Source organism: Chrysochloris asiatica, unplaced genomic scaffold, assembly GCF_000296735.1.
Source record: "Chrysochloris asiatica unplaced genomic scaffold, ChrAsi1.0 scaffold00040, whole genome shotgun sequence".
Classification (NCBI taxonomy): domain Eukaryota; kingdom Metazoa; phylum Chordata; class Mammalia; order Afrosoricida; family Chrysochloridae; genus Chrysochloris; species Chrysochloris asiatica.
In genome coordinates this window covers 21,789,807-21,817,367 of record NW_006408558.1, presented here as the reverse complement: position 1 = coordinate 21,817,367, position 27,561 = coordinate 21,789,807, and the positions used below count along the sequence as shown (strand labels likewise).

At 46.4% G+C, this 27,561-nt stretch overlaps 1 protein-coding gene across 3 annotated transcripts in view; it reads left to right on the top strand.

Annotated features, from left to right (window-relative positions):
* Positions 1-27,561, top strand: part of MARK2 (MAP/microtubule affinity-regulating kinase 2) — a 60,501-nt gene that overhangs the window by 9,553 nt on the left and 23,387 nt on the right. The gene's annotated exons all lie outside the window — the stretch shown is intronic.

Sequence of the window (27,561 nt, the reverse complement as noted above, 5' to 3'; positions counted from 1 at the left end):
CATGGTGGCATCGTCCTGTTTTTGGCTTAGGCAATGTCTGTTTGTGTATTGTGTTTTCGAGAATTTTAAAGAAAGATTGTACTTTAAGGTACAAATGTGCAAGTTTTTGGTGACGAACTCAGTTTGTTCCCCATATGTTCACTATGCCTTCACTACCTACCTTTAGTCATACCTGCTAATCATCTCTGTAACCTTGTTACTGTCCAATAAATTGTTATTTTGAAGTCCCAGCATTTTCATAGCACCTTTGAGGAAACACAGTTAAGTGCAACTTATAAAGTTTCCTTCTCAAAACATTGGGGAAAATTGGTATATACAATGTATCTCTTATATGTGGGGTTTCAGGAAGGTTTTTGAAAATGGAATGAAAAGATAGTGGAAATTTCTACAAGCTTTTTGAGCTACCTGGTTTTTAAAGGTAGATAAACCCACTGACACGGACTGAGTCAATTCCATCTCATTGCAACCGACCCGATGGCACAGTAGACCTGCCCGTGGATTTTCCAAGTCTTTGTGGAGGCACACTGCCTCATCTTTCTCTTGTGAACATGCTGGTGGGTTAGAACCACTGACCTTTTGGTTAGCAGCCCAACATTAGAATTCTTGCTTCTCAACCCACAGCTTCAGCCTTTATATGTAAAGAAAGATACTGAAAGTGACATATCAGCAAGTGAAGGGAAGGAAACTACTCCAAAGAAACTTGTTGTTAGGTGCTGTTGAGTTGGTTCTAACTCATAGTGCCCCAGCGAACGAAACACTGCCCAGGACTGTGCCATTCCTCCTCATTGTTGTTAATTAAGCTTGAGCCCACTGCTGCTGCCACTGTGCCAATCCATTTCATTGGGGTCTTTCTCTTTTTCGCTGACCTTCCACTTTACCAAACGTGATGTCTTTCACCAGGGACTGGTCCCTCCTGATGACATGTCTGAAGTATGGGAGACAAAGTCTCACTGCCCTGGTGGGAAACTGTAAATAAATGAAAAGAGAACGGAGGCCCTCCATACAGAGGCCCTCTTCCCTCAGCTTTACAGATGTTAGCAAGGCACCTTCCTGTGTCTTCTGTAACAACAGTTTCACGTAGTCTTAAGTGAAACTCAAGTGAAATGGTTAAGTCAGAGCATCATTTTGAGCTCCATCATTCAGAATTTAAAGAAAAAGAAATCTCGTGTATACACTATGTGCTTTTTAAAAATAAAAAATTGTTGCAGCTTTTTGTTCCAGCCAGTCACGTCAAGGGTGAGTTGTTGCTTTGCTTTTTGCCTGGAGAAGCCCACATAGTAACTGAGAGACAAGTCAGGTCTTGGAAGAGCTGATACTGCTGATAGCTGCCCCAAATGGGAAGTCAGTACAAAAAATGAAGGGCGGGCATTGCCACTTCCAGTGTTACCGTGACTTGTTGAATTCAAGGTTTTGCTGCTTACATGAAGGCTGAGTTAATATCTTGGTCATAGAATGTTACTTTCATCTTAAAAATGAGCAAATCTACAGGCGTGACTGGACATGCTGTATCAGCACCAACTACTCTTCGTAGAATATCTTCTCTTATATGGATGGATCAGCAATAAGCAAGTTCTAAATATTCAAAGGATTGAATAACTTTTTGAATCTTCTGTCTTATTCTGGGACCACTTTGTTTTTGTTTGTGTTGTTGGTATAGAAGCTGGGGCAGAGGAATCTATTGATGCCTTACAGGAATCAAGGAAGTGACACCAGTCAGGCAGTCAGTGTAGGATCCTTGCTTGCCTCATACTGTGCTTATAAAAAGCCAGCTTCACTTAAGAAGGTCCTGGGTGATACATAAAAATGACTGATTTGATTAAATCTCAACTAATATTCTGCATAGTGAAATGCCAGGTGTCTATGAGAGTACCGTGACTAAGAACTCCAGGATGAGGATTGTCCTGAGGAATAGCATTTGTGTGATTCAGTGGCACTTGATGCATGAAAGAGCGTTTTTACTTGAAAGAACAACTGCCAGACCATGGGTTTCTTGAACCTTTTCTTGAAAATGGACAGAGTGAGAGCCTGAAGCTTCTGCCAGTTAATAAAGTCCAAGTTTTCAAGCAAGAGTCAGAATGTTGGAAAGTTTTGAAGTCTTTTGAATACTTACAGACTTTTCTAATGAGATCGGTAGTGAGATGAATGAATGTGATGTTTCTGATAAAATACTACCATCTTTGGAAATTCTGCATAATTCAGTGAAGGAATCTTTTCCAAATTGCCAGTGGTTCAGTGTGCAAGGTGATCATTGCAAAAGTGTGCTACAAAAGGTTCATCGGTAGGATTCTAGATACCACATCGCAGCTAATCTTGAACAGTTACCACTTGTTGACTTTTGGTCTAATATCAAGAAATCCTCAGGATATGAAAGATCATTAAACTTTATTTTCCAACTGTAAGTATGTGTGATGGAATTTTCTTCATATACTTCAACCCAAACAAGCAAGCTATTGAAACATCCTGAGTGCAGAAGCAGATGATGAAAAGTCAGCTGTCTTTCATTAAGACAGTGATAGTTGGGAGGGTCATAGGGGTGGGAGGATGCTGTAGGATAAATACTGGACTGCAAGGTTGGAGGTTTAAACTCAACAGCCCCTTCTTGGAAACCCTACATAGGGTCAGTGCATACCCTATAGCATCACCCAGGACATATACTTGTGTATGTATATACATGTATATGCTGTTATTAAGTGCTGTCGAGTCGATTCCACTGCTAACTTCAAGTTCAGTGGCTTAAACCCACCAGCTGCTCCCTGGAAACCCTGTATAGGGTCATTGCTATGAGTCGGAACCAACTTGATAGCGCTAAACTACAGCAATATATATATATATATATATTTAGAGAGAGAAAGAGGTAATCTATGTAACTTTTATTTTGAACAATAAGTATTTTAAGATTATGTTTTGATTTCTAATAAGGTAATTGATAATTGCTGTCATCTACATAAAAGATCTTTTGAGTTTCTCAATAATTTTACAAGTGTAAAGGATTCTTAAGACTAGAAAGTAAGAAAACCACTTTTGTGAGCCAAGCTTGGGTTGATTATTCCTCGACTCGATTGGTTGATTTCTTGCTATGACTTTCTTCTTTCATAAGGAACCTTTGTTTTGCAATTTCCAACCCTTTTCTAATCCAGTCTGGGCCTTTAGGAAGGTACTTGATGCTTTAAAGGTGTGCAGGTCTGGCCCAGGACATTTTCCTTTATTCTGTCAGTTTCTTATTTTACATGTTTATTTTCAGTTTTTAAAATTTTAGTTTGTTAGTACTTGTTTTTTTTTTATGTGTATCTTAGCATTATGCTTTGATCATATAAGATCAGTTTTGTTAGGTGGACTTCCTTGTGAACTTGGGATTTGACGTAGTTTTTCATTAAAAACCAGTTACTCATTACATGTAATGAGTTTAAGTGAAGTAATACATATTTAAATATTTTCTCATTGAAGCTTTTAATATAGTTGTTGTTAAGTGCTGTTGAGGTGGTTCCAACTCTCATAGCAACCCTGTATAATGTTTATAAGGAGCAGTTGGTGGGTTTGAACTGCTAAACTTGTGCTTCACAGTACAGTGCTGATCTTACAGTGCCATACCAGGAGTCCTTTAGTATAGTGATTATTAATGGATGTAATCAGTGTGAATAAAACTTTTTGAGAGTACAAAGAGTTTCTGAACCCAAAAACTGTAAGAATCGCTATGGTAGACAAACTTGGGTTGATCATCCTTCTTGTTCATTGCTTAGTTATTTGCTGTGATCTCATCATAATGAGCTTTGTCTTACAATTCCCAACCCTCTTTAGTCCTGGCTGGGTAGGATAAACACTGAACAGCCAACCACAAGGTGGGCAGTTCAAACCCACCAAGCTGCCCTGCAGGAGAAAGATGAGGCTTTTTGCTCTTGTGAAGATTTGCAGGACTCTTCGGCAGGGTCACTGAGTCAAGTCAATTGGATGGCAGTGATGGGTGAGTGGGCCTCAGGGAGACTCTGACTGCCTGGGTTTGCAGTCCTTCTAGCAGAGGACACTGGTCTTCAGTGACTCCAGTGACCAAATTTGGCATGTTTCCTCCTTCTAATAACATAGAAGCATGAAAGTGTTTTGTTGTTGTTTTTTAGTGGTTAAATTTTATTGCTTAATTTTTTATTTTTAGAGATAGCTTTACATTTACAGAAGAGCTGAAAATATAACTTAAGAGAGTTCCTGTACATTTTTTACCCAGCATCCCCTTAGAACCATAGAACATGCATCAAAACTAAAAACTAATCTTGGTTTAATACTATTAACCAAAGTACAAGAATTCTAATTTTATACACTTTTTCCATGACTGGTTTTTTTCTGCGCTTGGATCCAGTCCAGGATCCCACCTTACACTGAATTGTCATGTGTCCATGTTGTTAGGTACCATCAAGTCGGTACCGACTGATAGCGACCCCATGTACAACAAAACGAGATGCTGCCTGGTCCTGTGCCAACCTCACAATCGTTACTACGTTTGAGCCCATTGCTGCTGCCACTGTGCCACTCCATCTTGTTGGGGGTCTTGTTTTTTCTTCGACTTTTCACTTTACCAAACATGATATCCTTCTCCACGGGTAGGTCCCTCCTGATGTTTATTTTCATTTTTTCTGTCTGAAGTGTGAGAGACGAAGTCTGGCCATCTTGGTTACCAAGGAGCATTCTGGCTGTACTTCTTCCAACACAGATTGGTTTGTTCTTTTGGCAGTCCATAGTACTTTTAATATTCTCCTTCAACACCATAACTCAAATGCATCAACTCGTCTACGGTTGGAATTCCTTATTCACTGTCCAACTTTCACATGCATATGAGGTTTTTGAAAATACCATGGCTGGGGTCAGGTGCACCTTAGTCCTCAAACTGACATCTTTGCTCTTGAACACTTAAGAGGTTTTGTGCAGCAGATTTGCCTAATGCAGAGTGTCGTTTGATTTCTTGCCTGCTGCTTCCATGAGTGTTGATTGTTGATACAGCGAAATGAAGCCTTTGGCAACTTAAGTCTTTTCTCTGTTTATGTGGATGTCTTTTGTTGGTTCAGTTGTGAGGATTTTTGTTTTCTTTGTATCGAGGTGCAGCTCATACTGAAGGCTACGTCTTTGATCTTCATCAGTAAGTATTTTTAAGTCCTCGTCGCTTTCAGCAAGCAAGGTTGTATCATCTGTATATCACAGCTTGTTTGAGTCTTCTTCCAATTCTGATGCCACGTTTTTCTTCATGTAGTGCAGTTACTCGGATTATTTGCTCCTTGTACAGATTGAGTAAATATGGTGTAAGAATACAACCCTAGCACATACCTTTCCTAGTCTTACACCACTCAGTCCTCCCTTGTTCTATTCGAACTGCCTCTTGGTCTGTGTACAGATTCCTCATGAGTGTTTTCCATAGTCCCTTCCAATCTCTGTCCCTCAGTCTGTGTCTTGCAAAACCGTGACAATGTTCACAAATTATTTTATATTTTATAGAACATTCCTCAGTTGTGGTCTGAAATTTTCTCATGGTCTTCTGTTTTATCTTTTTAAAGGTTAGCTTTGACTTCACCATGATAAGTTGATATTCTGAAAAATACAGCTATTTTTCATTTTTAAAATCCATATTTATTTGTGGTAGATTTAGTAATATTCCAAATGAATGACTAGATTAATATTTTCTCAATTATAATTTCTAATATGATAAATATTAATAACTGTAACCCACATAAACAAAAGATAGTTGAAGCTTTATAATTCAGAGTGGTAAAGGATTTCCAGACAGAAGTATGGGAACCCCTGTTGTACACATACAGGGTTGATGGTCCCTGTCTTTGGTTGGTTATTTGCTGTGTTCTCTAATGCGCCTTTGTCTTGCAGTTCCAGCCACTATTTCATCCTGACTGGGCCTCAGGGAGAGACTACCTTGGTTTTCTGGCCTTCTAGCTGAGGAAATTGGTTCTCAGTGACCCGAGAGACTTTGCCCAAACTTGGCTTGTTTCCTCACTCTAATATAGAGCATTGGCCTTTTTTTTTTTCTTTCTTTCTTCTTCTTTTTATTCCATTAAAAAGATCATTTGGCTTACTTGAATTTCATTATGACAGTAGGGTTTGTTTTTTTAAGCTTATATCTTGGCTATTGGTCAATTTCAAATTTGAAAACTGCAAAGCTAGCTTAGCCTCTATCCTTGAAGAACCTTGGTACCTACAATAGCTCAAGGCTAGTAGGGTCCAGTCCCTATGGCCATAAACCCTTTAGTCTGTTCCCTGGGTAGCCTCTCAGTCTATACATTTTGTTCCTATTTTTTACACCCCTGTTTCTTAATGAAATATGCTGCCTACTAAATTCCACATTTATATTTCATTAAAACCAGTTGCTTTCAAGTTGACTCCAGCCCATGTGACTGCACATAATGTTAGAGTAGAACGATGCTCCATTGAATGTTCCATGACTGATTTCTTCTGTGGAGTAGCTGGAAGCTTTGGTTTGCTGACCTTTTGGTTAGCTTTACCTGCTGTACCACTGGGGTTCCTTTCTCTATTTAAGAGGAAGCTTTTGAGTGAGTTTGAAACGGGATGAAGTTTGTCTCTACTTGATGAGTTTTTAACAGGCAGGTTAAATATTGGTAGATAGTTTTAAAACTACCCTATAATTCTCCATCTTGTTCTTTTTGCTTATATTCATTCTCCAATTTCTGTAGCCCCTCTGACTTTTCAAAGCTTCCCTTAGTACCACAAACAGTAGACGCTGGCATCCGTTAGATAGCTGCTGGGACCAGGTCTAAGCCATCGTTTTAGACTCGCCACTTGTTCAGGATCACTTCTCATCAGAATCAGCTTTTTTAAAAAAAACAAAACCTGTTTAATCAAGTGTTTAACTTACATCACTTTGGTCTACATGAAGACTTTAGTTTCATTTCCTATCACTCAGCAAGTTGCAGTTTTATACTCATTCTATTGTGTTTAGTGTCATCGCAGTGATTACAATCCCCTCTGTGCATCATCATTCAATGTATTTGCTTCTATTCCCTGTTTGTTTGTTTTTCTGAGATGATGGCATTTTTTTTAGCAACATATTTTTTTCTCCCCCAAATAAGCATGAAGCTTTGATATCAATTCCATAATTGAGTTTTATGTGCTATTTTCTCTTTTCATTCACTGGTCTGTGTAGAAAATCCATTTTTCTTCCCTACATGTACAAGTAGCGATGGTATTCTCTGAATTGTGTAGCCGTTCTCACCCTCCTTTTCTTAGTTGTTCCTCTCTGTGTTAGCTAGTAGTTCTGTAACAGGAACACCACAAGGGGATGGCTTTAACAAACACACTTACTCTCTCACAGTTGAGGAGGCTAGGAGTGTGACTTTAGAGTGCCAGCTTTCACTTTTGGCTGTGGAGAAAGGTTCCTGTCTCCCTTCAAAATCTGTGTGGGCTGTGTTCCTCAGAGATCTCCATAGGTCTTGGCATCAATCTGCCCCTGGATCTAGGAGCTTTTCAGTAGAGGGACCCCAGGTCCAAAGGACATGCTCTGCTCCTGACTCTTTATTCTGAATGGGAGGAGGGCCCTCTCTCTTTGCTCTCTTCTCTTTCCTTTGATTTCTTGTAAAATAAAAGGTGATACAGACCACGCCCAAGGAAAACTCTTACATCAGATCAGGGCTGTGACCCTCTTCCTAATCTCCATACAACCTTTCAAGTGGCTGATCACGGTCAGATCGCATCCTAGGAGATGATTACATCAATGCACGATTGCCAAACCGCTGAGAATCATGGCCCAGCCACGGTGACACGTGATTTTGGAGAACACAGTTCAAACCATGACACCCATTAACATGAACACAGTACCCCTAAGGTTTCTATCTAACCTTTCCAATTGCCGGATCAGTTGCATTCCATATAGAAATAGTTCTTAAAGGAGCATAATACCCAAGGTAGCCCGTTTTTTACTAGTTAAACTGAACTTGTTTGGTTTCTAAGACTTCAGGGCATGTGTTTGGTTTAAGGCTTAAAAATGACTTCAGGGAAGTAGTTTCAGGCATTCGTCCACCCTTCATGGCTCCAGAAAGTCTATAGAGTCCTTGAGAATTTGAAATTTTTGTGTTTTCCTCCTTTTGATCAAGAGTCTTAGTCTTCAGAGGATCTTTGATCAAAATGTTCAGTAATGGTAGTGGGTGCCATCAGTTCTTCTGGTCTCATGGAGTTGTTCATGGAGGCAGTTAGCCACAAAGTCAGTAGCTTCCTCTTCCTCCACCTGGTGGCTCTCCTGTTGTTCCAGGCCAGTCAGGACCAATTGTTGTGCCTCAGACAAGCTTTTAAGAGACCTGAGGCACCATCTATGGAACTAGAACAGGGGCATTTAGCATGTTTGTTATTAGGTCAATTTAACCGGGTGTCCCATGAAACCATGACCCTAAACCTCCAAACCAACAAACCAAATCCCATGAGGTGTTCAGTTGTACAGAAGCAGCCTTAGCAACTCCTCTGTTGGGCTGTTTTAGGTATGAACATTGCTATACAGTCTCCTTGAGTCTCTGCTTTCCAGTCCTTTGGGTGTATACCTTGGAATAGAATTGCTGGGTTATGTGGTAGTTCTCTTTTTAGGTTTTTTGGTTTTTTTTTTTTTTTTTTGAGGAATTGCCATGCTGTTTTCTACAGCGGGTGTACCATTTTGCATTCCCCACCTCAGTGAGTAGGGATTCCAATGTCCCCACTTCCTTGCCAACATTTTTTATTTTAGAAAATAAAGACTTTTGCTTTCAAACATTTGTTTACTCTGTTAGCTAAGGCAACAAGTCAGTGATGGCCCTGTTAAGTACAGTATGTATTCTGTTCCCAGTTGTTGGAAACCTCAGTCTTACAGAGAATAAGCTGCAAACTGGGAGGGTAGGCAGTGCCCCATCATTCTCACTAAGTGTGCCAGAGTTTGCCACTGTCGTGATGTCTCTTTAGCTCCAAACAGAATTGTAACCCGCATTTCAGCACTTACTAGAGGCCCATGTGCTTGCTGTAGGTACCTTACATTCGTTAACTCAATTAGTCTTCACCAAGTAAGTCTTTATTATTGCCCCCGTTTTATAGGTGAGGAAACAGAGGCCCAGAAATGTGGAGTGACTTGATTCACGTGGCTTCTTCAAAGTGTGTGTCAGTGTCAGACAGATTTTCTTGGCTGTTGTGGACCAGGTGCTCCTGGTTATAGATGTGTTTGACGGTGGATGATAGTTCTCCTCTGATGACCTCCCAAGTCCATGAGGGGTAGAAAATGTCTCCCACGTGGGATCCTGAGTTGTGACAGGCCTCCTGTGTCCCAAGTGTTTCCTTCTGCCCTCTGTGCCTGTAGTCAAAGTGGTGGACACACAGGCATTGCACACTGGTCCTACCTCCCTGGGATTGAACACGCCATGCTGAACGCTGGGAAATTCTAAAATCTTACTATTTAAGCATGAGTCTCCTCTTTATCACTTCCCACCTTCTTGAATTTCTTGAATTTCAAGAACCCATTTTAGAAAAAAAACAAGCCTGTGACCTAAAATTGATGTCCAGTTAGTAAATGCCTTACCACACAGGACAGTTTGGATTCTTAGACTGCACTGTCGTGCTCTTTGGCATGCATGAAATACTGGGATTCAAGAACTCTGTTTGCGCACACACGCACACCCCAAACAAAAAGAAAAAAACTTTTGTATTTGGCTCTTAGCTGTGTACATTTTATCCCTATGAAACGGTCTCTCTTTACATCCTTGTAGGTGCCACTGTCACAAGCAAGACCACTTCCTTTTGACCTTGACTGTCAAGGGCATCGAGTGCTGTAGCTGCGTGTGCCAGGCCTCTGGTGCACCTGGGGCTTGCCAGTTCAATCTTGGGAACTGAACTCGGACCATCCTGCTATGTCTCTGTTCAGTTGCTTGTCAAATATGCCACTGCTTGCCTTTGATCTCTCAGTCACTTCTCTTTCTTGAAGCAGGTCCCCATAGCTCTGCAGCGGGTCCAGGACACCTGCAGTTGTTTCTTATTGAAATTGACTATGGTGTGCCCCTCTGTGCAATTGGAATTGATTTGAGTTTGGGTTTATGATTTGATTTACTTGCTTGGCTAACTTGGCAGTGGCCTTTTCTTTTATCTTGTTAGCTGAGGTTTTGATGTGTTTTAACCAAGTTCTCCAATTTTAGCCTATTTCAAAATGCCAGAATGGAGCAGAGTTGAACTGCTGCCATTGATCCACTTGTGGTCCGTTTGCTGAGGGAGTAGCAGGGAGATTGAGTTGGCGATACAGTTTGTATTCCAAGACGACCCACTTCTCTAAGATAGAGGTTGCAGGCCATTTCTAAATGACTTTAGAACCCATTTCTCCTTGTTACTGTGGACAAACAAAGGCCTCTTGCTATCTTGTAAATCATTTCCCCCTTCCCAGCCTCCTGGTCCAGCACACACACACCTGTTTCTGAAGAGGTAGCTGCTCTCACACAGGTGTGTCTTCGGTAGTAATGGGAGCCAGTGCTCCTTTGGAGAGTGTGTGACAGTGTTTTCCTTACTAATGAAAAGGCTGTCATAATGGGTTAGGCCCACAGGGGCTCTGCCCTTCTGTACTGGAATTCCCAGAGAGAAAAAGCTCTACCTTAATTACCCTCATCCTGCTGGCAGAGAGCTGTGGCTGCTCATTGATTAGATGACAGACTTTTTGCATTGATGTGGAACTGTTGGGATTTTAAAAATAAATTGATGTGGGCCAGGTAACTTACTTTTGGAGAGATGAAGATCTGTGTAGGAATTTCCCTTTCTTAATCCCATGTCTTTGGTAACGTATCTGTGTCGTGATTTTTTAACTTGGTAGCTTGGTGGTAAGAAGCACTTACTTGGCCTCTCTGGCTGTTGTGGTGTTGGTGATAAATGATGTCTGTTCCTTCCCTGCAGTCCTGGTGTGCTTCCTCTTTGCCCGGGAGCACCAGATTCCTTCATTTGGTTTGCATTTTATTTCCTCCTTCTGTCTTGGAATGATTGAACTCTATTCTGGAATATATAGATTTTTAAGATAGTGTTTTAAAAGCAAACACCCTGCCTTTCTTGAAACCACAGAAACTGCTTGTGAAACAGCCGATTGGGCAAGCTGCCAGATCCAGACTATTAAAACCAGTCCCTTAGTGACAAAATGCCAAACACCAATGCTAAACCCTTATTATGATGTGGGGTGAGAAGTTTTCTCAATAATAAATATTTAGGCTTTTAACTCCCTGTTACGCATTCAGAGTGCTTACATTACAAAAAGTCTTCATGGTAAACTACTGCAGAAGAGCTAATCGAATATCTACTCTACAGGAAAGTTTTGAAACCAATTCCCCTTCCCCATCACCTCCTTTAAAAAAAAAAAAAAAATCCAAGAGGTGATTTCTTTTAAGACCATTTGGACCAAGCCTCTCATCAGCTTTTGCCATTTTTAAGATAGAGGAACTAGCTTCAGAATCTCCCAATAGAGGACTTGGAACTTTGTCTTTATCTCCCAGAGCCCGAATTAACTGACTTCTTTTTTTAGAAGGCATAGAATTTTCTCTCAGTTTGTCTAGGGAATTGTATTTCTTTCCAGGCACTTCCAGGAAAGAATGTTCATTCTTCTTTGCCATCTTTCTGACGAGCTCTGAAACCGCCATTGACTAGATGAGGTGAGGGTGTGTGTGTGTGTGTGTGTGTATCAGTGTGAACCGAGCACTGTGCTGGCTGAATGGGAGTTAAGAAAGGAGACCAAACTTAACAACTAGCAGTTGGAAAATAATAGGAAAATAGGCCTCCTGGATCATAGCTACCATTAAAATTGGGGTTCTAGATTCAGAGCTTTAGTAATCTCTCCCAGATCTTTCCCAAGAGGACCCTCTTATGTTCTCTTGCCCAAGGGCTTTTTCTAGTTGGATTTCCATGACCAGGATTCCCAGGCAGCTTTTCAGAGTTTGTGGTTTTTGAGCTCTTCCCATTCCCTCTCGGTGTTTGTAGTGGACCTGTCCCTGTTTTCCAGATGGGAACCAAAGGGGAGGAAACCTAAAGGGTCACTTAGTCAGTGAGGCTCCCTGCATTGGCCTGGTCTTTTACTCCAGCGTTGCATTCCCTGTCACCAGGGTAGATCCACCTGCCGAGGCCCAGCAGTTAGATAGATCCTTGCAGGACTCACGGTGTCAACTAAGTGAGACCTGGGATCTCATGAGCTTCTGAAAAATAAAGCTACAGACCTCCAGGAACTGGGGAACTTCAGTTCCTGGATTTGGTCCCACACTGGATTGTGTGATTTATACTTATCGCTCCTACTCAATTGTCAACCCCTTTGAAGTCTGGGCTATATTTTGTCCTTTCTATATCACTTTCTCCTCCAGAGCCAACTTAGAGTGCTTTGCATGTGGTCCGGCTCTCCGTAAATTATTTGTGGGATAAAAATCAGAAACATTATAATATAGGGTATTCTTCCCATTACAGCCCCCCTTGGGGAAGTGTGACCATCTGGATTTATAAATCAGACAGCTAACTCTATCCAATTCCACGGTCGGATAAGCTACAAGTCTCAGTTATGTGCAATAGTGACTAAGAAGAGTCACTTTTTAGGATGAGAGGGAAGGTTTACACTATTAGTGGATTGTGTTAAGAACTCCTAGAAGAGAGTCAACCACTGAGAGTGAACGAGCTGCTGAGGAAACCCGGCCTGGCCTCCTGAAGTTGGGACCAGAGCCAGGAAACCAAGCCCTCTTGACCTTGCTGAGCTCTGTTCTTACCACTTCACTAAGCATCTCTGGCCCTGTTGGTGCCTCTGGTTACATTGGCCTTGTCTTTCTTTCTGTTTAACAATGGGTCAGCAGAGGTACATTGAGTGTTGGGAATTTTGTCCAGAGTTGGTGAGATCATGTGGTCTGTCAGGAGCCTGAAGTTATTTATAGTGCAGAAAAGCTCCGGAGCAGGGCACAGGAAGGACTGAATTCACACCACCTCAGTGCCTGAGGATGATGAGGGAACATGATTCTCTCTTCTGAACTGACCAAGCTGTGGGGAGATCAGGGATCGAGTCTTCCAGGCCCATGGCGGGTCGGGCAAATGAGCCCCTGGGCTGATGATTGCTAAGTTGAGGACTCTTTGTGCCTTTGATTGTAAAAGCTCCACCTGAGTTTTGAATCTTCTGTTTTGAAGACTGCACCAGCTGGGTAGGGACCTGTTAGACTGGTCCACTTGTACTTTGCTCCCCTCCCTCGCCCCTCCTCCCCACTCTGGGCAGGGAGACTGAAACTGCTGTTTGCTGAGTACTGCCAGCTCAGTTTCTCCTCGTGGATTATCTGCCTGTGGCAGGCGGGCGGGCGGGCAGGCAGCACCCCACCCAGAGCCCTCAGAGGAACCGGGTGCTGTGGGAATCAGGGTGCGGGTGGGACAGGCGCCAGGCTGTAGCTGTGCTGCTGCTTTCCCCTCCTAGGGGGCTGCGCCTGCTCAGAGGTGCTCAGCCAAGGCCCCAAGCCCTAAGGCCAGCAGTAGATAGACTGTGTGACCCGGCCCTTCCCTGTGAATGTGGGATACTCTTGGTATTCCCAGTGAGTGGGCGCGCACTGGTGGCGCAGGAGTTAAGTCCTTAACTGCTAACTTAGAGGTTGGTGGTTTGAACCTACCAGCAGCTCTGTGGGAACAAAGATGTCCTCTTCTGCTTTCCTAAAGACCACAGCCTTGGGAATCTATGGAGGGCGTTCTCTTCTGTCCTCTGTGGCCACTGTGAGTCAGAATGGACTTGATGGCAGTGACTTTGAGTTGGTTTGGTTTCTGGTAGGGTGGAAGGGTGAGGAGCTTGTAAATGTGGGGCAGTAAGGTCTAGGGGGCAGGATCCTTCTGGGCATTTGAATTTAGGGTTAGAGTGCTTCTAAGTCATGCTGCTGCTCAGTCATTTCACTTCTGGAATTGTCACCCAGGTTAGCTTTCATTGCTTCAGCCCAGTGTGTGAGCCTGGTGTACAGGGCTTGTTAAGTGAGGCTTACTTATGGGGCCAGACTTTTCAACGGCCTGTTTGATATAAGCTAAGGTCAGGAAATGGTCTTGAGACTGACTTGCAAACAAGTCCCCACTTCCTGTTGCCGCTGTCTCCCAGGACAGGGCTGGGGGTAGTGGGGTGGCTTGTGAACACAGAGCCAGCACCCAGGATGGACAGACCCTGGGCACTCTCCTCTAACCCCTAATTTTGCATGTTGGGAAACAGATTCCCAAGAGGGTGAATGACTTGCTCAGGGTTATAGAACTTGTTTGGGCAGAGTAGGGTCTAACATAGCTGTGTCTCAGGACCTGTGAACTACACCCCTATTGCTTCTACTTCAAAGGAAGCTCTCTGCTGAGAAGGCCTGTATGGGGACCACCTGACAAGAGCTCTGCCAGGAGGGACACAGGAAAGAACAAATATACCGGCAGCCTGGTCTCCAAACTGAGTGGTGGTGGTGTTGAGTACCATTGAGTTGGCTGTGACTCATAGTGACCCTGTACAGCGTTTCTAAGGAGTGGCTGGTGGGTTTGAACTGCTGACATTGCTGTTAGCAGTCCAGTGCTTGTCCTACAGCACCTGGGTATGAGTTCTTAAATCCTCTAGGGACTGTGTTCACTAAGACATGAGGGTGCCATGGGGGCTGGATCGAAAGCAGTGGTACCAGCACTCTACCCGGACCCAGTTGAAGGGGTCATTTGGATCTCAGAAGACAAGCAGGCAGACCCTGAATAAGCCTGTCATCTTGAAATAGGAAAGCATTTCTTGAGAGTCTTTTAGGTGCCTGGGGCTCTGGTGGCACAGTGATTAAAGCACTTGGCCACTCACTATCTGAAAGGTCAGCAGTATGAACCCACCAGCTGCTCCCTGGAAGAAAGATGTGGCAGTTGTCTTCCATAAAGATTTACAGCCTTCGAAACCCTATCGGGCCAGCGTCCTAAAGGATTGCTGTACGATTTGACTCCGAGGCCATGGGTTTGGAATTTTGATTCTGTTAGATGCCAGCACTGTGTTTGGGCACTGAGATAAAGCAAGTTCTGGAACTGTCCCAGCCCTGTGTCACCTAGAACAAGACAGCTGCTGGAGAATTGGGAGGGATACCAGCTTTGCGGCAAGCAAGGGAGCTAGCTCCTCAGGTGACCTGGCCTGGGTACAGAGCCCTGACCCTATGGGAGTAGAGAGACAATGCTGTCCAGGCTGGGCTAACAGGAGTGCTGGAGGGACATGTCTGGACGTTGACTGCTGGTCCTGTGCCGTCCTCTGGATCTTTACTCTATGTGAGCCTGCATGTGTGTGCAATAGGCACAGCATGTCCATGTACACACACGCATGTATGTGTGTGCTTACACGTACACATGTAAATACGTTTCCTATTTTTAAAAGTCTCTATTTAATGGGCTGTTTCTGACTTTGCTGAAGTGATTGTTGGTACTGTTTTGGCATAGAGGTGGGTGGAGAGCAGGCTGTCTGAGGCTTCAGTCCTGGCCGGAGACTCGTTTTCATGTTGGAGAAGTGCTGTCTAAGGAGGCTTTGAGGACACTGTGGGACTTCCCTAAGCCCAAGGGATCATTTTCCATTTTCTGATGGACAGTGAGTGGACCATTGCTGCCACTGGAGGTTCTGCAAGCTTTTCAGAGACAGCCTTTTTAGAGGCTGGGGTAGCAATAGGTGAGAAAGAGGAAGTACCCGGCGGCCATCGTTCAGCCACTCCCCAACAAACACTTGTTTCACTAAACACACCACCTCTCTGTGATAGCCTTGGTCTCTGCTGTAGAGACTGGCTGTCACCTCTCCTTGGGAAGGAGCCATCAGCGGGGTTTCCACTCTGCCCTTGGTCACCAACTCAGTTGCACACCACAGCCAGTGAAATATGCCCCTTCCTCCTCCTGTCAGTGGAGCCCGTGGCACGAGCACTTGAAGTGGCTGACCCTCATTTACAGGATCATGTATTGACTGCAGGGTTCTGGGCACTCCAGGCAAAGCATAGGAAAATGGCCCGGAGGCTAGTGTGTGCGCCGCGGACTCTGGAGAGCCACTGCCGCAGATAAGCTCTGGGCGCTTATTCCCATGTGGTTCTGGCTCTTAACCGTTTCCCTTATTGCTTTTTCTCCAAGACCAGAAACCTGCCCACCTCCAGTTATGTGCCAGTTCGGTTAGGAGTTACCAGTTACAGTTCTTGGCAGGAGACCAGCCCACTGCTGCCCGAGTTGGTTTCCCCTCCTTTCCCCAGATTCCGCTCTGCGCAGCTGGTGGCTCCGTCAGTAGTGCCCGAGCTCTAAGCGCGCCTGCTACCGGCACCCAGCTGCTCCCCTCCCTGGTTTGGGGGGCGGGACTTGAAAATAGAGAATCAGAATCCCTTCCTCCTCCTCCGTCCTCTACCCCACCCCCCACCCCCTGCCAAGCAAACTGGAGTGACCGGCTCAGTGCAGGACTCAGCCCGCCTCACTGCTCTGCATGACAGCAGCGATCTGGAGGAAGATTAATGGACGCGTGAGTATGTGAGCTTGGGAGCCTGCTGCCATGGCTGGTTCCTCTGGTGTGAGTGGAGGTGTGGACTCCTTCTGGCATTCCTGAGCCCAGGGCTCCTCAGGGGAGGTAGTGAGCCAGCCAGGTGTGTGTCTGCCCAAGACCACCGTGTTCTCATCTGCTCTGGGAAAATGGAAGGCGCTTCTAAACACCCCTGTTCTTCTGAAGAGCTGGGTGGGTGGTTTAGGGAGTTTATTCTTGGAATCCCATGCAGCACAATCTCCCTTCCCTCCCAGCCCCCTCAAACCAGGTTCTCCGGTTCCTAAGCTAGGTTCTTTCATTCCTAGCTTAGTACCGTCAGTTTTCCTTAGGGTGGATCAGTCTTCCCTGGCCTCAGCAAGACTGGTGTTGGGTTGAATATTAGGAAAGTGGAGGCGCTACTCCTCCTTTTGGGAAAGGGAGCACAGGTCAGCAGCAGGTGTTCCCTATGCCTCCCCCCACCCCCCACCCCCAGTGACTGGGAAGGCACATCAGTGTAGCCCTCTGGCAGTCTCTCCAGCTAAGGGAGCATCCCAATGAAAACCTCTTGTTGCTGAGGCGTTAGTGCCTACGGAGCAACCTCAGAGAGCTGAGTAGGGAGGACTGCTTAGTTAGGGGCTGGGACAAATGGTTTTGCAGAGGAGTAGGGGAGGAAGAGTCTAATTTTGCAAAGCCAGGGGCCACCCTGTACTGCAGAGCTGCCTAGACTGCCTGGAGCCGAGGGCTCAGGTGATGGCCACCTCCCCCTCTTCCTTCCTGTGTCCTGTGGCTAGTGACTTGTTGGGTCAGGTTGACTCTGGTTAGAGAGGGATGACCCTGCTGCCAAAGCCCGGAGATGATTTCATCTCCAGCTCTGACATTGATTTGGCTGACAAGTGGTCACAGGAAGTTCTGTATTGATAGCTTGACTTTTGATTAGAGTTTAGGCATCTGAAAACTGAACTCTGCTTTATCCAAATACACTCAGGAACTGCCCCCTCTTTCATAAGCCTGTGTGCACATCTCTGCTTTGCTTAAATATTCATTTAATTTGGAGCTATTTAGTAGTGGTGTTGCGCTGTAGGGTAAGCACTGGACTGCTAACCACAAGGTCGGTGGTTCAAACCCACCAGCCGCTCCTCGGAAATCCTATCCAGGGTCACTATGAATCTGAACCAACTCACTAACACTTAACAACAACAAGAAGGAGTTGTCGTCTGTCTTTCCCCCTCCCCCCACGCTCTGCTGTCAAGTTGATTCCAACTCATAGCAACCCAACCCACCCTCGTTGTTAAGTGCCATCGAGTCACTTCCTACTCGTAGTGACCCTACATAGGATTTCCAAGGAGCGGCTGGTGGGTTTGCACAGTCAACCTTGCAGTTACCAGTCCAGTGTTTATCCTATAGCGCCACCCTAGGACTCCCTTATAGTCCACCCCAAATAAAACAAATCCCCTAATATTAACCTTTCATACAAAGAACATTGGAAAAATGGAACGGTGTCTCAAGGTCACTTGACTCTAAGTGGTATTTGGCATAGTTAGCTGGTTTGGCATTTCGTTAGAGATTTCTGCTTTATATTTGAGCATAAGACTTCTTGGCGGGAGGCCTGTGTGCTGCATTCCCAGTGCTGCCTGTGCCCAAGGTTTGCCCCCTTCCCTCCCCAACAGGTTCTTTTAATCCTCTTGCCTATAACCAAGTGCAACAAAACGTGTCGACCCAGCACACATGACCTTGGTATCTCTTCATGGGATAATCTGCATCAGTATGAGATACCACAGTCACTTGACATGTTAGAGCTGTCAGGGTAAAGAGGTGCCTGAGGCCAGGAGGACGCCTGAGCCAGCCAGTGAAGGAGACCAGGGAGGAGAGGTCAGCTCCAGTGGACCAACCCTTTCAGCTGTGAAAAGACAGGTGACCAGTTTTGTTCCTTCTCAAGCTGGATCACCCCAGAATTCCTCATTTATCTTCCGTTGGTATCTCAGATCCTGTTTGCCGGGGCCCAGGACATGCAGCTGTTTCAGGAAACTACCCCTGACACAGATGCAAGTTCACAGCATATAAAACCGAACACCAAAAGTCCCCTCTTCCCAAACAGTGATCCTGTTCTCGTGTGTGTGTGTGTGTGTGTGTGTGTGTGTGTGTGTGTGTGTGTGTGTGTGTGTGACAACTGGGGATGGGAGCTCGCCTGTCACGTGAAGCTGCTGAGTCTCTTAAGTCAGAGACACCCAGGAGCTGCGAGGGCAGCTCAGTTCTCATCAGCACTTCTCCCCAACACCCTCCACAGGGTCACCCTCCACAGGGTTCCCTCGGCTCACAACTTAAGAGGCAGGGTTCAGCTTGAGAGAGAAAAACCCACTGCCCTGAGGTCTGTTCCCTTCAGGGCAGCCTTACAGGACACAGGAGAACTGCGCCGTAGGGTTTCCAAGACTGAATTTTTGTGGGAACAGACCTCAAATGTCTCCCGCAGAACAGCTGGTGAGTTTCAACTGCCAACCTGGTGATTAGCAACCCATTACTTAACCCACAGTGCCACCAGAGCTCCTTGCAGCTTGAGGGAGTACATAGGAATTAGAGACTCAGGCCACATGGGGCATGCATGCATGTTTGTTAAACACTGGTCTTGTTCCCCATTGGGACTGTTGACTCGAGGCTCTTGTGTGTATCTGAACAGTCTTGGCGAGACTGCTGACGTAGTGTAGCTCAGGAGCTGTGGTGTGTACTGCAGATTTTCCCCTGGTAGGATGTAGATGTGTCAAGTGCTTTATATCAGAGGAGCGTAGTGTGACCTTAATTTAGGGAAGGGATGAAGCAGTTGAATGGCTAGAGCTCACTCCAGCTCTGTAAGGGAACCAGGTCCACGTGTAAGTTGTCAGAGTGGAGAACCAGAACTTGGCCTTCCTCTTCAGCTCTCTGTCATTGCTCCGCTTGAAAGGGTCTCTCTGTGTTTTGAAGATGCATAGTGTTTATGGTGAGCATTGGGTAAGAAGCTCCGTCAAGCCAGTGGGATGTCTTTGGTACCCTACAGAACAAAGCTGAAAAACATATGGACATTACAGTAAGAATAGCTTGTATGTCGTGAGCATTTAGTATACACAAGGCATTGGCCTAAGGGTTTGGACAGCGTTGGATACTTGGGGATTTCTGCTTTTACACCTTTTGTTGTTGTAAGTGCCATCGAGCTGATTCCAACTCATAGTGACCACCCTGTATAGGGTTTCTGAGGAACAACTGGTGACCTTGTCCTATGCTTATCCTGCCGCGTCACACTAGGAGTCCTGGTGGGGTTCTCTGCCCTTGATGGGCAGCGATGGCCTCTTGCTGTCTGGCTATATTCTTAACTGAGGTATACTGGGTAGATTTTTGTCTCTCAAGCTTCAGGTCTTTGTTTAAGCACCATGCCTACTGGCATTTAGTTAGCACTGCCCTCTCTGAGTGAGTTTGGAGGTGGAGAACTATATAGACTTGGCTGCTTGTCCTCTTCAGAATAAACTAGCATTCTCATGTTTGCAGTCTGTGTAAAAGTGCATGTAACAATTCCCAAAATTGCCCCCCTTCCTCCACAACGCCACCTGTTAATTGGTGGTTCTGGTTCCCGAGGGCTTCCACCGGCCCATGAGTTGATCTGTACCTGAGGGCAGTGCCCAGGCCCCTACCACAGTGGTTACAAAGCTCGGAACCTCAAATCAGAACCCAGGTCCTCTGACAGGGCTAAGCTGCCCCTAGTCTGAGCCAGGCCATTTGGGCACTCTTCCCTGAACTCTGAAAAGGTGACTTAACTCTAAAAGGTGTCTTTAAGCAAGCACTTATAATGGCAACTGGCCATCATCTGGTATACCATACACCTAGGCCAAATGCACAAGCAGCTCAGGCATCTAGGAGTAGGACTGGCAAGGACTGGCATTGCTGCCCCTCAGTGAGCTCAGGGTATGGCTTTGGGGCATCGAAGTCATCCTCTGACTTGTACCCAGTCTCACTGGGAAGCTTTCACTCTCCAATCTTCCACCTAACATCCGATAAATGAATTTTCCTCCGTTTATTTGGCAAGCTAACTAAGGCACTTGCCCAGGTCATCCAGCAGGCTCTGACCTCAGCCAGAGTTGAGACTGCAGAGGCAGTGGCAAGCCCAGTGAGCTAGTGATGAGACCCATTCCATGCTTCCATTGCTTAGAGGCTGAGGGGGGTGGGGGTGGGGGGGATAGTTACAAAGAGCATTTGCCCCCTCTTTTCTTCTCTAGCTGGAAGATTTTCTACTGGGTCTACCATAATCAGTTCTCCTTCTGTGGGCAGTTGTTGCTGAGTGCTGTCGAGTCGGTTCTGACCCATAGTGACCCTGTCTAGGGTTTCCAACGAGCAGCTGGTGAGCTTGAACCACCGACCTCGCAGTTCCAATGACTTTACAGTCTGACGCATTAGCCCACAGCGCCACATCAGGATGGTGGGCAGTATCCGTTCAAAATTCTCCTTTTTCTGCCTCATAACCTCATCTCTATCTGGTCCATATCTCTAGATCCTCTCTCCTGCTGAACCTTAAGCTGCAAGCATCCCACATGTCCAAGTCTTTACCGCTAGAGCTTTGAAGCTCCATCCTACACCTATGTCCCCCTAGCTTTGTTTCATATTCTCGTGTTTCAGAGCCTCATCCAAGGCTGAAACGGGTAGGGATGCCTAGTTATGTTCCTGCATCTCAAGTTGGAATTTTGAATTCCTGTTTCTGCCTGGCCTGTGGTTTAGAACTTAAGTATGATTGATATACTCCATCAGATACAGTCAGTCATGGGTCCTTAAGAGCTGACCCAAGAATACAACCACCATTTGGAACATGTTTTTGTGGAAAAAGAGTTCTTTCTTACAACAGAATTTTTGGTAAGTTGGGTGTTAACAAATACATATATAATAACACTTTTATTATGATTTAGGTGACAGCTTACAGAGCACATTAGTTAATTTCCCATTCAACAATGTTTACACCTTGTTTTGTGTCATTGGTTGCCAGCACCCCCATCCCTTGGGTTTCCTGTTTCCATTCGCCCATCTTTCCTGCCCCTACCTACTGAAGTTTGCTTTGGGGCAAATAGTGCCCTTTTGATCTTGCATAGTTGACCTCTTGGGTGTTATTTTTCACTGTGTAGGCCTGTGTAAGGTTTGGCTACTGTGTGATCTCGGAGATAGAATTCAGTTTCAAGTTTGAAGCGTATCTAAGGGTCATAGTCTTGGGGGTTTCCAACAGACTCTTGTTGTTGTTGTGAAGTGCTGTCAAATTGGTCCTGACTCATAACAACCCTGTACAGGATTTTTGGAGGCATCAGGGACTCCATCAGACTGTATCACACTAGTAAATGAGGTCTGTCTTTGGAATTGAATCCCAGTCAAGAGTAGTTGGGGTAGTAGCCAGGCACCATCCAGTTCTTCTGGTCTTAGGCTCTTGGAGGCTGTGGTTCATGTGGTCCCTTAGTTTTGTGGGCTCATTGTCTCCTTGAATTTTTGGTTTCCCTCACTCTTTTTTTGTACCAGACAGAAAGAGACCAAAGTATCTTAGATGGCTGCTTGGAAGCTCTTAAGGGTCGACCCCAGTTAGGCTATAACACGTTGTCTTTCCGGAATGTCTTCTGCTACTTGTCCTGGATAACTCCTGAAGCTCTAGTCTTAAAGCCACAAGTCCTGTGATTCAGTCCTGTGAGGCATTTGGTTATGGCTAACACGTTTTCATGACTGGGTCTCCCACTGGCTGCCCCCTCATGCGCTCTGTTGTAAAGTTGAAGATGTTTGCAGTACATAGAGACATACATGTAGACATGCCTACTGCCAAACTTAACCTGTTAGTAGGTGTACTGCCCTGTGCTTTCCCACACCTGTTAGCTTGCATATCTGTGGATGGACTGAGAAATTCTTGTGTGTTATTTCTGTTGTTGCGGGCTCCTATGTGTAATAGTATTTACCAGTGTTCAGTTATTGTCACTCTTACCGACTTTACGTCTTTATTTAAAAACTCTCAGTGTCTTCCTTTGTTTTGGTCATTTTATGCTAATTTCCCTCATTTGAAGGTGCCGTGGTGGTGCAGTGGTTAAAGTCTTTGATAACCAAAAGGTTGACAGTTTGAATCTGCCAGCTGTTCCCATGAAGATGACAGCCTTGAAATCCCTATGGGGACCTTCTGCTCTGTCGTTCATATAGGGTCGCTGTGAGTTGGAATCAGTCTACCAGCAGTGGGGACGTTTCCTATATTGTTTATTGTTTTACCAAATTGGAGATGTTTTTATGACTGATACGGTGCAACAGATTTACATGTTCTTTGGAAGTTTCTCCTAACTTTGTAGTCACAGTAGCATATCTGTCACAAAGGTTAAGTGGCTCTTAAAGACAGAATGAAGCATGAGGAACACACGTGCCTACACACCTGTCCCACCAGGAAGTTTGCTGCAGACCTTCGCCCACCTGCCTGATGGTTCTGAGGGAATACGTGGGTCTCAGTTCTCCACTCAGGCTGACTGGCCCAAAGTCGGTAGCCCCGGAAATGAGCAGGTGCCCCAGACAGGCGTTTGCTTATAGAAACAGCAGCCAGGTTTGCATGGTGGGGAGTGTTGAGACCAGGTAGCCAGTGGTGGTTTCTTTCACTTCTCCCACTGGAGTCCTGGCCCCTGGTCATGGTGACTTGTGGAGCAAGCGGACTTTGCCCAATGGTTTTTTGTGGTTTTTTTTTCCTGACATTTCCTCCTCCTCCTTCAACTCCAGCCACCCCAAGTGGTTCCTCCCCCTTTGCAACTGGAGGCATCCTTTTTTCCACTTCCAGACGAAGATGCAGCGGGAAGAGGAACTCTGTCTAATCCTGCTGCATCTCGCCCCTTCCAGCCCGGGGCTGGAGCCGCTCCTGGGCCTAAAGACCTTTAGAGGGAGCCAGGTGGAGAGGGCCCAGCCCAAGGGCTAAATCTGCACCTAGGTAGAAAGGCTGTTGTATAAATGCTGAGAGGGGTTTTTGTTTTGTTTTTTATTTTAAACATCTCGTGCTTCTTTTTTACTTTGTGTTGGCAAAAACCCCAGGAAGAGATGGGAGATTCTGGGAGGAGATGATTGTGCTGGGTGAGTCAACTGAGCCCCAGCTGCCATTTTTAGTTCCTCTGCTTTTCTGTAACAGGAGGCCGTTTAGGGGAGGTGGGGGCAGGGTGGGGAATGAGAATATATGTGGAAGGACAAGAGGCAGGTGTGTAAGGATGAATTAGGGGGTAACAGGGCTGTATGGTTAGTACATTGGTTCAGGCAGGAAATATTAAGCAAACCTGTCAGTGTGGCAAATGGTAAATGAGTGTCTCCTAAGTCTGCATGTCACTGTCAGCTCCCCAAATCGGGAACACTGAGAATGGCTTGGGTTGTATTGCATGGTCTCAGCAAAGCAAGGAAGGGATGGAGTGTCGGGGGCAGAGGAAGGACCCTCTTCAGTGTGAGGGCCTGGCAGCTTCACAGGCAGCAGGAAATTCTGAGGAGAGAGGGTTCCCCTCTGTGATGAGAGGAGGCCTCAGGCATGGGCTTTCAAGGGTAGCCAGGCTGTGGGTGGGGGTGAGCTCTGCTGGTTCCCGCTGTGGTCTCCTCACCACCTGAGGAAGCTGGTGAATGGAGGTGCCTTCCATTCTTTGGAGGGGAGTCTTGAAGCCCACTGCCCCACAGGGCGCACTGGTGTGGGCTATGTGTCGAACTGTCGTGAAGACAGGGGTTCTTTTTTCTTTCTTTCTCTTTCGTATGTATTGTGGCAGAAGTGGCCCTGGCTCCAGAGGTCCCTTCCTCTGTGATGTAGTCTAGTGAAAAAGACAGACTAACCTGTAACCAACCAGCTGCAAGGGCGACAAAGGCCTGGAAAGGGGAAGCGGGCGGGTCTTGTGGCAAGAGGTTTTGGTCTTCCTTCCTCTGTCCTTGCTTTCCCCACAAAAAATGAAGGCCACTGTCTCCTGAGAGGGCTCCTGGGGTGGTGCTGTAAGATAAGCACTGGGCTGCTAACTGCATGGTTGGTGGTTCGAAATCACCAGCCGCTCCTCATATTCCCTATACAGGGGTTGCTATGAGTCAGAATTGACTTGATAGCTCTTAACAACAACAGTTGCCTGGATGGAAGGATGAAAACCATGGGCTTCTTCTATTCTTTTGACTCCATTTTAACACGGGTCAGCTGGGTGCCAGGCACTAAGGCCAACTGAAGGTGAATGAGGCCCTGGCCCTGACTTCAGTGCTGGAGAGAGTTCAGGCATGGGGCCACAGAGTCAAAGGAGTCCCGAGAAGGGAGCAGTGACTCCCCACTGAGAAGGTGTTCTGGGATAAATGAGGGATAAGAGGCTTTACTTGGTAGAAGAAGGCATTGGTCACATGCTCATTGGAGCACTTGCTTCAGTGTGTGCCTTCCATTCACAGTTCCAGTCCTGTCCCTGCATGACCACTAGAGTGCTGGAGCTGGGATATGACCCCAGGTCTGCCTAACCCCAGAGCAACCCCTTCATGATCATGCCACATACAGCTTCATATAGTAGCTCGTGTTATGGTGAACCAACAGTGTAGCTGGGTGTAGAAGCCCAGAATCCAAGGAATGCACTAAAAACGAACTATTTAGGCAAATACAAGGCCAGAGGGGGCCTCAGACACCTCAACTGCACTGGTTAGTGTCCACCAGTTTCCCTCAGTCCTCTGTAAGTGAGCCAAATCTTGATGCTGCGTTCTGCCTACCCCCAGCACCCCCACCCTCCAGAGCCCTGGGCTGCTGGCAGGCTGGCTCCTGCGATATGGAGGAACTTGTTGGTCTCCATGGTTACAGTAACCCACTGGTACGGGAGGAGCCGAATGGAAGGCTGGCAGTGTGTGCTTCCCACAGCCCTTGGCACCATGTGGTACTGCTATGTTGGATGCTTCTGTGACCTTTTCTGGAAGGAAGGAGTTAAGGACTGACTAGGAAGGGCAGAGGCTTAGCTACCTCCCCCTCGCCCGATCCCTTGGCAGCAACAGCCCCACCATGGCAGACTCTGACTTGTCCTTGTTTCAGAAGGACTGGAGGGTCGGGACCAGCCTAGCCCTAACACTACTAGTAGTCACTTGCTTAGAGAACCACTTTAGAGGGGGAACCCAGTTTCTTGCTTACACTTAAACCTTATCACATCCTTTCCGTGTGCTCAGTTAATGCCCCCGTTAGTCCTGTGAAACGGGTTATGGTTAGGAAAGGGAAACTTAGAAGTCATCTTGCTGTTGTTCACTCTGCTAATCAGTAACAAAGGTGGGCTCAAGCCCAGTGTGTCTGCTATGCTCTCCTGTGCCCTCTTGCCTCCCCTCCGAATGTCCACAGATAGCAGTGCCGTTTCCTTCGAAGTTTCTAGAGGGCTGGAATGGTTCTTATGAAACATTGCGGCCGGCCCTGGCTTCTGAGGTTTGACGAATCAGCAGTGATGGGTAGGGTGTGATTGCAGGGGTGAAGTAGTGCTAGAGGTTGCTGAGCCCTGCTTGCTCAGGAGACCCCACCAGATGCCAAGAGGGGACCAGTGGTTCCAGTGACTTTGAAGACCAGAGGTTTGTGGGGAGCTCCTGGCATTGTGATGGGAGTGAGCTAGAGATGGCCCCTCTGTTCTGATCTCTCTCTCCAGCTCCCTCTTGTTAGCTCTTATCCCCAGACAGACAATGACCCTGGCTTCGGGGTCATCGGGGCTACTCTCCGTGCCTGGGTAGAAGGGTACAGTTGGGAGCCCAAGGGTGGCCCAGCCCAGGGCCTGTTGGCGGAGGAGTGGAGCAAGGCACCTAACCTGGCTAGGAAAGGGGCAGCCCTCTGGCAGTTCTCTCCAGACCCAGGCTGCTGCAGAAGGGACATTGGGACTCCTCAAGTGGAGCCATCATAGGTCATTCTAAGAATGAATGGGGGCAAGGGAGAAGTGCTGAACCCAGCCTCCCATGGGATGGCACGTGCTTACTATCGGTTTACAAGCTCTCGCCTCGCCTCCCTGGCAGCTTCTCTGGGTTGTTATTGGCTGTCAGCATTGGAGAGTGGCAGTTGCTCAGGATGCAAGGCTTCAAAGATGGAGAGGACGATGGGCTGGAAAATAGCGACTTGCTGAGTAAGGCGTCTTTCAGTTACAGTCCTTGCCACCGCTTCCCAGGCTCTGCCTCAATTTATAAAGCTCTTTGCCACCTCCCAGAAATAGGGTTTAGGAGACCGTCCTGTGTTTCATTGCGTAAATCTGGGCCTGGCAGGATGACTCTGCCTGGGCCCAGGCTCTGAGTCCACTTTGGGGTGGGTTTGGAGAAGGAAAGGCAACTCTGAGACCCTATGGCTAAGGCCCTTCAAACTGCCCCATCACTGTCAGTCCTGTGTGTCCAGGACCTTTCCTGAGTTGTCATGTCGTCTTGTAGGCTGTGGAGAATGAGTCAGGGCCTTCGTTGAGATGAACACAAATGCTGAGAAACTAGGAAGGGCACTTGGAGGACCAGCAGCGCTCAGGGTGCCAGTCAGGGGGAGCACTTAGAGGCTGGGACGTTGCGCAGTATCTGTGTAGTGGAGATATGCCCAGCCGCCCAGGTCTGTGGGACGGGTAAGATGAGACGTGTACGTGCTAGGCATTTGGTGGCGTCAGGAATGTGAAATCCGTGTGGAAAGCAAGCCTTTCTGGGCCTCCTCTATGAGCCACGTGGTCTCTTTAGACGAGGGTGCTTAGGTGCCATGAGACACCCAGGCTGCATGACCCTCTCGATGGGTTACAGCCAGCAAGGTGAGAGCTTTGAAGAGTAACTCAGTGGGCAAGCACCGGGCACTGGATCCCAGCCGGAAGAGAGCAGGGGCTCTGTGGGGAGAGGTAACTGGTGACCTGGAGGTAGATAGTGCCTAGGAGTTGTTGTTGTTATGTGCCGTGGAGTTGGTTCTGATTCATAGAGACCCTGTACAGGGTTTCCAAGGCTGTAAATCTTTATGGGAGCAGAAAGCCTCATCTTACTCCCTGTTGGTAGTTTTCAAATCAGGGCTGGAAGGAACTCAGCAGGGACGTTAGGCTTGTCCCCAGCCTTTGGGCACCATTTAGGGTTAAACAGCTCATTCTTCTTCAGTGACAGTGGCTCTTGATCTAGAACTCATAAACCTCTGAGGAGCTCCACAGGCTTCCTATTGGAAGCATTTTTCTAAA